The following is a 12,168-nucleotide window of genomic DNA, read 5'->3' on the forward strand; positions in this document are numbered from 1 at the left end:
CTGGCACAGATCAGGAGGACTCCCCTCTCCAAGTCCATCACCACTCCAAGGACACTCCCCAGTGCCCATCTGGGCTCAGTGACCCCTCCAGGATCTCACGGAGTTCCAGGACCACCCCAGGTCCCTGGCTGTGTCCCCATCTCAGGCTCAGTGCCCGCCAGGGCTGCTGCCACCTCCTTGTCCCCCACCCTGCCAGCCCCAAAATCTCTTGTTTTGGTGCAGTCTCATTGGCTGCTGTCCCGTCAGGAGCTGGACCACAGGGACGGGCAGATAATGAAGGAGGAAGCAGACGGCTGTCCCCAGTGCCCCCTGCATACCTGTCTCCCTGCTCACTCCTTGTGTCCCCTGCAGCCTCTGGAGCAGCGTGCCCGCGGCACCCCCTGCCCCGTGTCCCTCATCCCCCGGTGGCCTCGAGTCCTCACGGCTCCCCCGCCCTGGCACCGCCGTCCCCCGGCACTCACCCTCAGCCCGCCGGCCCCGCAGCTGCCGGGCCCGTGTCCGGTTACCCATTAACAGCTCGGTCCAAAGAGCTGGGCTGGGCTGGGGCCGCCGCTCCTCCCGGGGCTCACGCCCGGCTGCCGGGAAGGGCGGGCAGGGAAGCCCAGCGGCGCGGCCGGGCAGGGCACCGCGCCATCCAAAGGAGGGGCGGCCGCGGGACTTTCCCCCTTGGCAAAACGAGCCTGCAGGAGAGATATTGAAAGTAGAAATCAAACTTTTACCCCACCCCGGGAAATGTTTCCCAAAGGAAAACAGAGCCCGCCACACGTGGCCTCCAAGGCTTCAGTGGCATGAAGCCATGTGCCCTGGTCCCCGAGAGGGACGGGGTGGAAGCCAACAAACACATCGCCTTGCACTGTGTGTCCGAAACGCCCTTTTCACGCAGATGATGGGAATCCAATGCCCAGGTTTGTGCACTCTGCTGGTACCTCCCGCGCTTTGTTTGCACAGGGAGCGGTGATGTGGCTCCGAGGGTGCCAAACCGGGGCTGGCAGGAATCAGTTCAGGCATTGGTGATGATTAGCGATAGCACGGGGCGCTCAGGGCACCACGTGCCACACGCCGCCCGTAAACAAACCGCGCTCGGTGCCAGCCCCGCGGGTTCGGCCGATCCAATCCCGCTAGAGCTGCCCAGGGCTGCGGAGCGAGGGCGCGATGGCGCCGGGCAGCGTGGGGGTCACAAAGGGCGACACCGTGAAAGCGGCGGCTGCGACGCTGGGCTAAGCTGCCTCACCGCGCCTCGGCGAGGTCCCACAGCCCCGCGTGTGGCACTCACGGGTCACCCAGAGCCAGCCCCAGTGTGACACTCACGGGTCACCCAGAGGCAGCCCCAGTGTGACAGGGGACACCCACAGGCAGGCCCAGTGTGACAAGGAGTCAGTGTGACAAGCTGGCCCCGCTGTGACAGGGGACACCCAGAGGCAGCCCCGGTGTGCCACTCACGGCACGCCTAGAGCCAGCCTGGTGTGTTGTGTCACTCACGGGTCACCCAGAGCCAGCCCCAGTGTGGCATTCACAGCACACCCAGAGCCAGCCCCGCGTGTGACGCTCGCAGCACACCAGAGGCAGCCCCAGTATGACCGGGCACACCCACAGCCAGTCCCGCCCCGCCTCACGTCAGCGCCCTCACACACAACTGCCGCCGCGCCGACCCGCCCGCACAGAGCCCCGGTAGCGCGCCGTGATCGTATAGTGGTTAGTACTCTGCGTTGTGGCCGCAGCAACCTCGGTTCGAATCCGAGTCACGGCATCGCCCGGCGGTACCACGGCACACGGGCTCTCGTTTTGACTTCTTCCCGCCTCAAACGTATCTTTGGTTTTATTTCATAATTTAAATTTGTTGTTCTCTCCTATTATTTTGAACTTAATTTTATTATTTTTAAATTATTTTAGCATTTTTATTTAGTTTATTTATTTTCATTTAATTCTATTTCATTTTATCTGTTTAACGTAACTTAATTTTCATTTTCGTTTTTAATTTTTACTGTTTTATTCTTATACTTAATAATATTTTCTTTCATTTTCCTCTATTCTATTTTGAATTTTTATTTCTTTATTTACCTTTATGTTATCAATTATTATATTTCCTTTGTTTTTTCCTATTGTATTTTATTTTAATGTTTCATTTCATATTATTTTAAATTTAAGTATGTAGTTATTTTATTATAGCTACTTGTATTTTACTTAATATATTAGTATAATTTTATTAATTTTTAAATACATATTTTGTTTTCACTTATTTTTAAAATTCGATTTTTAGTTCAATTTTACTCTTACTTTGTACCTCATCCTCTCCTCTCATCTTATTTTCGTGTATTTAAAAATTTAATTTTATTATTTAATTTATTAATTCTACTTTTATGTTCTTTTTTTCATCTTATGTTATTTTCTTGTTTTCAGTCCCTCCGCTCCTTCTCTCCCCGGCGCCCGCGGACCTCCCCGCGCCGGGCCCAGCTCAGCCCCGCAGCCCCGCCGGCAACCGACAGAAAACAAGAAAGAAAAATGAAATATTGGCGCGACGTGACAAAAAACCAGAGCACGAGGCGGCAGAGCAAGAAAATGTCAAAAAAACGAGAGCCCGTGTGCCGTGGTACCGCCGGGCGATGCCGTGACTCGGATTCGAACCGAGGTTGCTGCGGCCACAACGCAGAGTACTAACCACTATACGATCACGGCGCGCTACTGGGGCTCTGTGCGGGCGGGTCGGCGCGGCGGCAGTTGTGTGTGAGGGCGCTGACGTGAGGCGGGGCGGGACCGGGTGTGGGTGAGGCGGGAGCGGCAGAGGGGCCGGTGTGGGTGTCCCCCGGCACAGCGGGGCTGCCTCTGGGTGACCCGGGAGTGTCACACCGGGGCTGCCTCTGGGTGAGCAGTGCCACATGCGGGGCTGGCTCTGGGCGCTCCCGCTCCGTCCCCCGCGGGCGTTCCCCGGGCACAGCTCCGGAGCTCCGTCCCGTGCTCCCCGTGCGGGGCCGGGGCGCTGGAGAAGGGCCCCGGGCCGAGCCCCAGAGCTCTCATGGCCCTCAGCCACTGCCTGGCCCCAGCCCCGAGTCTCGCTCCGTGTCTGACCGCACTGCGGCGCTCACCCCCCCACCTTCATCCCCTGCCCTCGGCCCAGCTCCCTGCTCTGACCCTGATCCTGGCCCTTCCCCTCATCTCCGTATCCCAGGGTAACTCCGTTCCCCGAGCTGTAACCTCACCTCTCTTGCTCCCCTGCGTATTTCTCAGGGAGTGAAGTTTCTCCCAGCCACAGGATTAATGACGACTGGGCACAGAGGGATGGGAGAAAAGAGAGAGACTAAGGATTTTATGCCCCTGAAACATCTACAGGTTGGACTCCTTGTTTCTTCTACTTGAGCACATACTGAGACCTAATGGCTCTGCTCTCACCACTGCGGCTGCTTCCCTGCTCCCAGTACTAAAGATTCTTTCATTTTCACAGATATGCAAAGAATTCTAAACACCTGTGATCAAAAAGAATTCCTGACATAAAATATTTTAGAGTTATCACAGCATGACTCATTCTTTCTGAAGAACTGGAGCTGGTCATAGAAACATCAGCTCCTTCACACGGAATGAGCTCATCGAGTGTCATACACACACATGGGAGGGGGTACAGGGAGTGGCAGGGGACTCCTACAACCCTGCTGGCCATGTCCCTGCACCCCATCCTCCTGGTGTATCTGCTGCAGCTGGAAAATCTGGAAAATCCTAAATCTAGAATGGTCTTCCTGAGGCTTGGGGCAAACTGGAGAAATGCCCTGTGTGCCTTGATTACTCTGTGAAGTAATTGCTCCTGCCACTCCAATCTTGCTCACAACCAGCCCAAAAGAGCTCAGAGTGGTGGAGGAAGACAGAATGGTTTTTTGTATCCTCCCTTTGCCTGTGCCCACCTCGTCCTGTCCTCAGCAGTTTGCTGGTGTGCACCAGTGGTCCCTCAGCAATGCTGGGAACCTTTGCAGTGGGAGATGCTCTCCCATGTCAAACTGGCTGGCCAGGAGATGCTGAAGGGGTGTCACTCTGAATGACCTGAGTGCCCACGTGGTACTGTCCTGCTCCAGTCCCACCTTTCTCCCTCTCCTGACCACGTGCCAAGATCCCAGTCCATGGGGATCCCAGTCCATGCCTCTAATGGGACTGCAGGGATGCTGCTTTTATTCATCTGTGTCCAGCCCTGTCCCCATCTGTGTCCTTATGCTGGAACAAAGCAGGTGCAGTGACACTGGAAGCAGATATGTGGTTCTCCTCCCATGCCCAAGGAGTTTGACACCATCATCATCCCCTTTGCTGCACCAAGGACACAAATCCAACCAACAGACCCCTGCAGGACAGGTGTAGCTGAGCTGTAGAGGTGGCATCACTGCAACCTCTGAATCCCAGGTCATCAGCTTGTGAAGGGAAGAAGTCCCTGTGCTGCCCTGTCCCTGGTCTCTTGTGCCTTCCTCCACAGTGGCACCATGCCACGAGCCATGTCCCTGGTGAAGGGATAAGCCCAGCTCCATGTCAGTCTCTGTTGAGCAGGACAGGGTTGTGGGACCCACAGGAGACAGTGGGGAATGCTCTGGCAGGACATGCTGTCCATGGCTGGTGGGCACAGAGAACCCACAGAGGCACAGACACTGACCAGGAGATTCCTGCTCGGGGATTTGCATGGGCAGGCAGGGTGGGACCCCTGAGGATGTGTCACCATGGCTTTATCCCAGCTCCTGGCCTGGCAGGAGGCACGGCCCACGTTTCGGTGGGTGCTGGGCACTGCTCACACAGGGCACACAGTGTGGGCTCCTTGGTGCCCTGGAGGAGGCAGCAGGGCTGTGATTTGGAGGCAGCAGGGCTGTGATTTGGCTTCTTGACAGATGTTTCTAGAATGTGGAAGTCGACAGAATTGCAATGACCTCAACTGCTGGAACGGGCATGGTTGAGATAACACTGCAGCCATCCAGGAGAGTCAGCCAAACATGGAAGTAAGCAGGGAGGTGCAAAAGGACCAGAGATAAGGTATGGGGTGTGGATGAGAAGAAGGAGGTGAGAAACTGCTGCCACCCATCGCTGGCATCGGTGGTGACCTGTCCCAGCAACTTTCTGCTGTAGGCTGCCCTCCCAACAGAACTGGGATGAGAGCACTCCTAAGGGACCTTGCCTGGTTGTCAGGGCCCAACCACCCTTTGCCATGTGCTTTTTAGTCCAGATGGTTTGGACCTGCCAGGATGGAGGAAAAGAGACGAGCTTGTGGGAGCACTGAGAGCCCCATGTGTCTGCTGAGTAACCTGATCCCTTTAGGATGTCAGCACCTGGCCAGGATGGCTGCTCCAGGCTCTTCCCACCCTGCTCTGCCCCTCAATGTTTTCTCTGAGCCCTCTGATGCCTGTGGGTTGCATTCAGTGGGATTTTAAAGGTGCCTGGAATGTGAAAACACCAGTGCAGCCAGACAGAGAGTGCTGCTGTACCCGGCCATTGCCACTCTGTGGCACAAATATAAATCCTGCAGCTGGCAGAGGGACAAGGGCAATTCATCACTGCACGGCTGTCTGGGCTGCTCTGCCCCTCCAGCAGCCTCCCCAGCTGCTCCCTCAGTGGGGCCGGCCCTGGTCTCCTTTCCCAGCCTCAGGAAGGCAGCTGGGAGGCAGAGCAATCCCCACCACCTCCTCTTTTCTCACAGATTGCTGAAGCAGCCCCAGCAGCGGCAGGATGGATCTGAGGAGGTGCTCTGTGCTTTGCTGCTGATGGAAAAGCAGAGGTGCAGGCCAGTGCTGTCCTCTCTGCCTATTCAGAGGCCACTACTCCAACTTGGAAATTGCTCTGCTGTGGAAATCCCACCTTCCTTCCTAAGGAAATCAGAGCAACTCTACCATCATGGCCAGCATCCCATGGGTGCTGCTGGGGCAGAGCTGGATGCTGGAGCAGGAGCAGGGAAAGGTTCTGGGGCTGGGACAACTTGAAGGTGAAGGTTTGTGTGGGATTTAGGAGTGAAGGACAAAATACCTGAATTGGGAGACAATTGCCATCAACCTGACCTCATATTGTCCTCACCATCCTCTTCTAGGGCCACAGAGATGCTCTGAGGGCTGGAGCCCCTCTGCACTGGAGCCAGGCTGGGAGAAGTGAGGGGCTTAACTTGAAGAAGGCTCCAGGGAGAGCTCAGAGCCCCTTCCAGGGCCTAAAGGGGCTCCGGGAGAGCTGGAGAGGGGATTTGGACAAAGCCTGGAGTAACAAGACAAGGGGGAATGGCTTCCCACAGCCAGAGGGCGGGGTCAGATGGGATATTGGGAAGAAATTCTTGGCTGAGAGGGTGTTGAGATCCTGGCACAGATTGCCCAGAGAAGCTGTGGCTTCCCCATCACTGGAAGTGTTCCAGGCCAGGCTGGACAGGGCTTGGAGCACTCTGGGACAGTGGAAGGTGTCCCTGACTATGGCTGGGGGTGGATTGAGATCAGCTTTAAGGTCCCTTTTGACCCAAACCATTCTGTGATTGTAGCTCATGAGACATGCACTGAGGACTGAATGGGAAGAACTTGAGCATTCCTTGACACAAGTGTTCAGCTGTGATGCTCTCCAGAGGCTTTATGAGCCCACAACAGCACATGAGGTGGGTCCTGGCTCTTCCAAAGCTGAACTTCAAAGGATATTTTCCAGTCTGCAAGAAAACTGGAAGGGAAGGCAAACAGGGTCTAACAGAAAGCTTGTCTGCTTGCTTGTATTTTGACATGCCCTTACCTGGCTCCAATGCTCAGAAATCAAAGAAAATGGTACCCAAAATGTATGGAGCAGGGATTTATCCCTGTCCAAAACCCAGGGAGCACAGCCCAGAGCAGCCTCTTGAGCTCTTCCCTGGTGTGTCCAGCATCCAGCTGAAGATGGAACGTGAGGAAAGTGTCCCGGGGAGATCCAGCCATCCTGCAGCCCTAAATAAAAGCTGGGCATGTCTGTGTGTGCCCTGCCTGATGCCAGCTGCCAGCCCCAGCTCCCACTCTGTGAGCACAGCAGGAGCCTCCTCCAGCTGCAGGGATTCATGGCCTGCACACAGCCACCCCTAACCCAGGCTTGTGCTGCTGAATGGGCAGAGGACAGGCCCCCATGAGCTGCCAGCCCTCACCTCCCCACTTCTTGCACTCATCTCTGAATTCACCTTCGTTTTCTGCCTCTCAGCCCTTCCAGAGAAATTGGGCTGGTGGCAATTGCAATTGATCCCCTCTCTGTGGGAGCAATGGCCACTGTTTTGCTCTTGTGCACTGAGCCCATCTTCCTGACAGCTGATGACAGCCCTATTAAGAGATATAAGGAGATACCAGGGTGGGTGGTGCCCACAGGCAACATAAAGCTGTCTGGAGAAGGACCCAGCTGTGAGAGCATGGCTGTTGCAGCTGGATTAATCAAACCCACCATTAACCCCTTCCTGGGGCACTGAGGTCCCCTGCCAGCCCCCAGCACAGCCCCCAGCAGCTCATGGCTCTGATTGAGCTGCAAATGCTCCAGCTCCTTCGTTTGCTCAGCCTCAGATCGATGAGGGCAGGCAGCCCCAATCAATTCCACTTTACCACTTGCTATTGAGTTCAGATCCATGCTCTCACAGCTGGCCCCATTTCCTTCATTCATTCAGAGGAGGGATTCAGGCATTTTATCCCAGCTGGATGCTGTTTTGTCCTTGCAGGATCAAACCCTTTGGTAAGAGCAAATAAAAGCCAAAAATGGAGGGCCAGCAATGAAGGGACTGAATTTGTGCTGTGGTTGAAGCCCCAGAGCATCCACCTGGCTGTCAGAGTGTGGAGTGGCTGGCTGGGTGAGGCCATGCAATTTGCATGATATCACAGAGCTGTTGCCACCAAGCCAGCATCTGGCATGAGGTTTTCCTGTCATCATCCTGGTTTTGTTCCAGGAAAGCTCCTGTGTCTTGCTTCCCCTGTCCCCAGGAGACCTGAGTGGGGAGAATTCAGCTCTCTGGCACTTGAGCCCACACAGTGATTGCAAAAAAAACCAAAAAAACCCAAAAAATCAAAGAGTTTACATAATGGCTGCTTGGAAATTTCCCTCAAACCTTGCATTTGTCAGTGAAAGAAGTGTTTCCCCCCTCTGGGTGTCAGTCCTGCAGTCATTTTTCTCTCCTCTCCTGTCACCCAGCTCTCTCACTGGCCTGTCTCCGGCGTGCTGCACCTGAACCTGTGGAAATGAAGTTGCCCAGTGCTCTCCACACCTCGTCAAAGTGTTAATGAGATGATGGACCCCATTCAGAGCAGCTGTGACACTCGGGGTGCTGAGGCTGTCAGGGCAGAGAGCAGAGGCAGGGACCAGGCTCCAGGTGATGATCTGGCTCCAAGCTGGCAGATGTCTTTTAGCAAGTTGTCATCTCCTCTTTTGGTCAATTAGCATTGCCTCAATTACACTATCAACTGCAATTTTAAAAAAAAATATACAAAAAAAAAATTTTTTTTTTTTTTCCACAGAAAGGCTGAAAAGCTGCAAAAAGTGCCTGCAGAAATTTGCTCCACGTGCTTTGTGCATATCCTGCCCAGGCTTTGATGGTGTCCTGGTGCAAATGTGCAGCAACACTTTCCCTGGACACCATCCTTGCCTCTAAAATCTCACAGGTCTCCTTTGTGCTAGTCCTTGTGTTTAATATGTATTTATGGATTTTTTTTCTGTGGATTTGTGTGGTTTTGTTCCTAAACCACGCAGCATCTGCAGCAGCCCCTGGCAGGGAGGGCCCTGTGTGCTGAGTGTTATCACTGTTATTTCAGCCTCTCCCACCTCCCCCTCTGTGCAGAGCTCTGCTCTGTGATCCCAGCTGTCTCCTTCCTGTGCCAAAGAGCCCTGGTCCTTCAGGGACCCTGTGTGCAGGGACCTTGGATCCTCCTGCTGCCCTTGTGTGCACATTTTCCAGCTCTGCTGTATCCTTGGAACAGGGGGACCAGAAATTCATGTAGACTGGGACTGGCTGGGGAATAGTGACATCTCTGATTTCATCTCTCCTTTTTGCTGACCCTTCCTATCAGCTTGTCAGACAGTCTTTGAGGTTTTGACTTTTGCTGAGGGGGCAGTTTCACAGACTGTCAGAGCTCCCAGTCTCAGAACCCATCACTGTGGACAAGAGCCTGGGCTTGGTTTCCCCATGTGTGTCACTTCCCTAACACTGGCTTTTGTCTCATTCTATTGTCAGCTTCCTAAGCCTCTCAAAGTTCTCCTGCAATGCTTAGCATGCATCCACAATTTCCAGAATAATTCAATATTATTGCAGATTTTGCCGTTGACCTCATCTTGTCAAAAGATCCGCGTGTGGAAACGCAGGGACTTCTGCTGGATCACCTCAGGGGCCTGCTGGCTTTTTCCAAGAAAGCACTCGCTGTGGAAAAGAGAAATTCACTGCAAGAGAGCTGTATCGACTCTTCCCCAATATGTCATATTTATCCATCTGTTCCCTAACGATGCCAGTTTCCTCCTCCGTATGCCAATTTTTGTTCATTTGCAGAGAACAGATGTGTCATTTATCAGCCTGGGACTCCCTGGCTGCCTCCCAGGCAGCAATTCTGGTGCCACAGTTGCCACCTTCCAGTCCTCCTGTCCCCTGCTGTACCCAGAGCCCGGAGATGGTTCGGCTGTCACCCAGCAGAGGTGACATCCCCTTGGTCCCTGCTGTGCTGCACAGTGCGGTGCATGTGGGTTGCTGCCGGGGAGGAAAGGAGCAGGCACACATCCACTCCAAACCCCCTGCAAATGGCTTTTGTTTGAAGCTGTGGAAGAAGCAGCTGGAGATTCCAGGAGCTGCAGGCTTCCCTGCAGGCCAGGGTCCATGGGGTGGACCCAGCACCTGACTCAGGTGACACGAGGGCAGTGCCAGTCTCAGCCCCCGCATGAGCCGGGCTGAGTCAGCCGGGAGTGTGCAGGGGCAGGGACTCTGAGTCACAGGAAGCTGCTGCCGCCCGCCTGGGGGACGCTGCTGTGCCCGCACCACCCGAGGTTAAACCAGAGGGGAAGCCTTGCCATGACACCTGGCACCATCCCTCCTCAGCCCAGGGAATGGTGTGTGCAGCTCTTGGCCCAGCTGCCACACGGGGCCCCTGCCCCCAGCTGGGGCGGGCACCAGGAACACTCCAGGCAGCTGAAGCGGCTCCTCGGCCCCGGAGGATGGATGAGGATGCACACAGCTCTCCGCTGGGCTGGCAGCAGCCCGGAAGACATTACCTGGATTCTTCTTCCTGGTGCGTGCTCTGACATGTCTGCATTTACCCAGGCAAGCAGCTCCCTTGGTAAGAGGAAGGGCAACGCTGTCAGCACCAGCCTGGAGATCTCAGCAAAGAGCTCCTGGAGCCGTCAGAGGTGGAGAACAGGGTGGGAGCAGATTCCAGCGCAGAGGACCAGCCCTGCATCCTTGCAGAAAGCCCTTCTTCCTCTGCTGTTCCCTCAGAGTGAACCACAAATCACTTCTGCACAGCCATGGGTTGTTATATTCCTGTCTGAGGACTGTGTGCAGCTTCACAGCCATCCTTCCCTCCCTCCTGGGCAGTGCCAGCAGCAGGCAGCCCCCGGGGCAGTGCATCCTACCTGGGGACGAATGACAGAGAAGCTGAAATGTGGAGTCTGGCACGCAAGCAGTGCAGCCTGTGCTCCCCCATCCTCTCCCATCTGCCAGTCCCTACAGCACCCCATGACAGCCATCTGTCACAGTGACCCACAGGCAGAGTGGCATCACAGCCACCACCGAGGTGTCGGGGGCAGTCTCTGCAGTGCAGCCACCAAACCTGGGTCCCGACAGGAGTAAGGTAGGGAGAGAGCAAACACTTGGGATTGGAGCAGCACCAGCTGCACACGAGCTGCCGACAGATTCTGGCTTTGGCAGGAGAATGTAGAAATCTGCCACTGCTCCTCCAAGCCTGAAGTGAGGCACTGTGAACAGAGCGATGTCACCAGCCTCTCGTCGCGGCTGCAGAAAAGAACATGAGCAGCCTGTGCCAGGCCTTGCAGGTGGTAAGGTCATTGGGTCTCCTTCTGGAGCTCCTTAAAGCTCCCCAAGCACAAAGGGGTCTCCCAGGGGGCTCTCACCTCAGCTGTGCTCTCTCTTCCTGCTGCCTGGGAGGTTTGGCCAAGGGGAAGCCCAAATCTGAGGGCTCAGGTGAGTCCAGGGACTTTGGTGCCCCTCCAAGCTCTGCTGAAGCCTGAGGTGAGAAGGAGATCCCTCAGAGGCACAGACCAGAGATCAGGGCTACATTGGGCCAGCCTGGAAGAGAAACAGGCCCAGCAAATGGTGAGGAGGTGCTGGGGTCCTGCATGGGCAGGGATCACAGACCTTTGTCAAACCCCAGCACAGCCCAGCACAGCTGCCTCTCCAAGGAGGGAGCGATGTGGGGCACGTGCCAGGACTGGATGAGAAGGAAGAACCTTTGCAATTCCTCTAATATGGTAGTATTTAAAAAAACAAACACCACCACAAGCTAGATCCCTGCTCAGTCCCCTCTCTGGAGACACTGAGCGTGTGTTTGCCAGGCCTGAGGATTTAACAAGAGCCATCTCCAACAGCTGCCTCTGAACATCCCCCTTGGTTACTAATAGAGAGTGGAAGTGCTTTCAATCTCAAGTGCCATTAGCCCTGCTTCCTTCCAAATGCTGGACAGGCAAATTTATTGAGAATCTCTGTCTTTTCTGCATTTTAATAAGTCTCTTCATCTCCATCTGAGAGCCTGGGAACGAGATCTGCTGCTAGACTGCTGCAAACACTGCCTGGTGATCACTTTGTTCCTCACAGATGCTTTTTCTCCTGCTGCCTTTTGCATCTTGCAATCCCCATGCTTTGAAATTTCCAGCGCTGTTTTCTGGGTTTCATGGCTGTCTTCTCCCTTTGGAGTAAGCTCCCATGGTGTCCACATGGACCTGGCAAATTTGGAAAATTCGGATGTGTTTCTCAAGCAGGAGTGTGCTCAAGGAACCAGGAAATGTGGGACTCAGTGGGCTCCCTGGGCACATGTTGGGCATATGTTGGGCATGTATTGTGCCAGGCTGGCACAGGAAGCTCAGTTCCTTGCAGCCCCATCCTCACTGTCCCTCCTGCACAGGGCAGGTAGGAAGGAGGTCACCATGAGAAACTTCTCTGCCCAGCTGAGAGCAAGATGCCAGCATCTGTCCCCACACTGTGCAGGGCCATGGCTCATGGTGTGAGGACGCACAGACACACACTGTGGCACCTGTCCCTGC

General features: G+C 54.9%; 2 non-coding genes across 2 annotated transcripts; one reads left to right on the forward strand and one right to left on the reverse strand.

Annotated features, from left to right (window-relative positions):
• Positions 1–1,675: 1,675 nt before the first annotated feature.
• Positions 1,676–1,747, forward strand: TRNAH-GUG (transfer RNA histidin (anticodon GUG)). Its single transcript has one exon. It is a non-coding gene; the product is annotated as a tRNA-His (tRNA).
• Positions 1,748–2,601: 854 nt separating this feature from the next.
• TRNAH-GUG (transfer RNA histidin (anticodon GUG)) lies at positions 2,602–2,673 on the reverse strand. Its single transcript has one exon. It is a non-coding gene; the product is annotated as a tRNA-His (tRNA).
• Positions 2,674–12,168: the final 9,495 nt, after the last annotated feature.

The sequence above is a fragment of the Melozone crissalis genome, unplaced genomic scaffold (assembly GCF_028551555.1).
Source record: "Melozone crissalis strain CALT ecotype California unplaced genomic scaffold, PUWL_Pcris_2 ptg000014l_1, whole genome shotgun sequence".
NCBI lineage: Eukaryota > Metazoa > Chordata > Aves > Passeriformes > Passerellidae > Melozone > Melozone crissalis.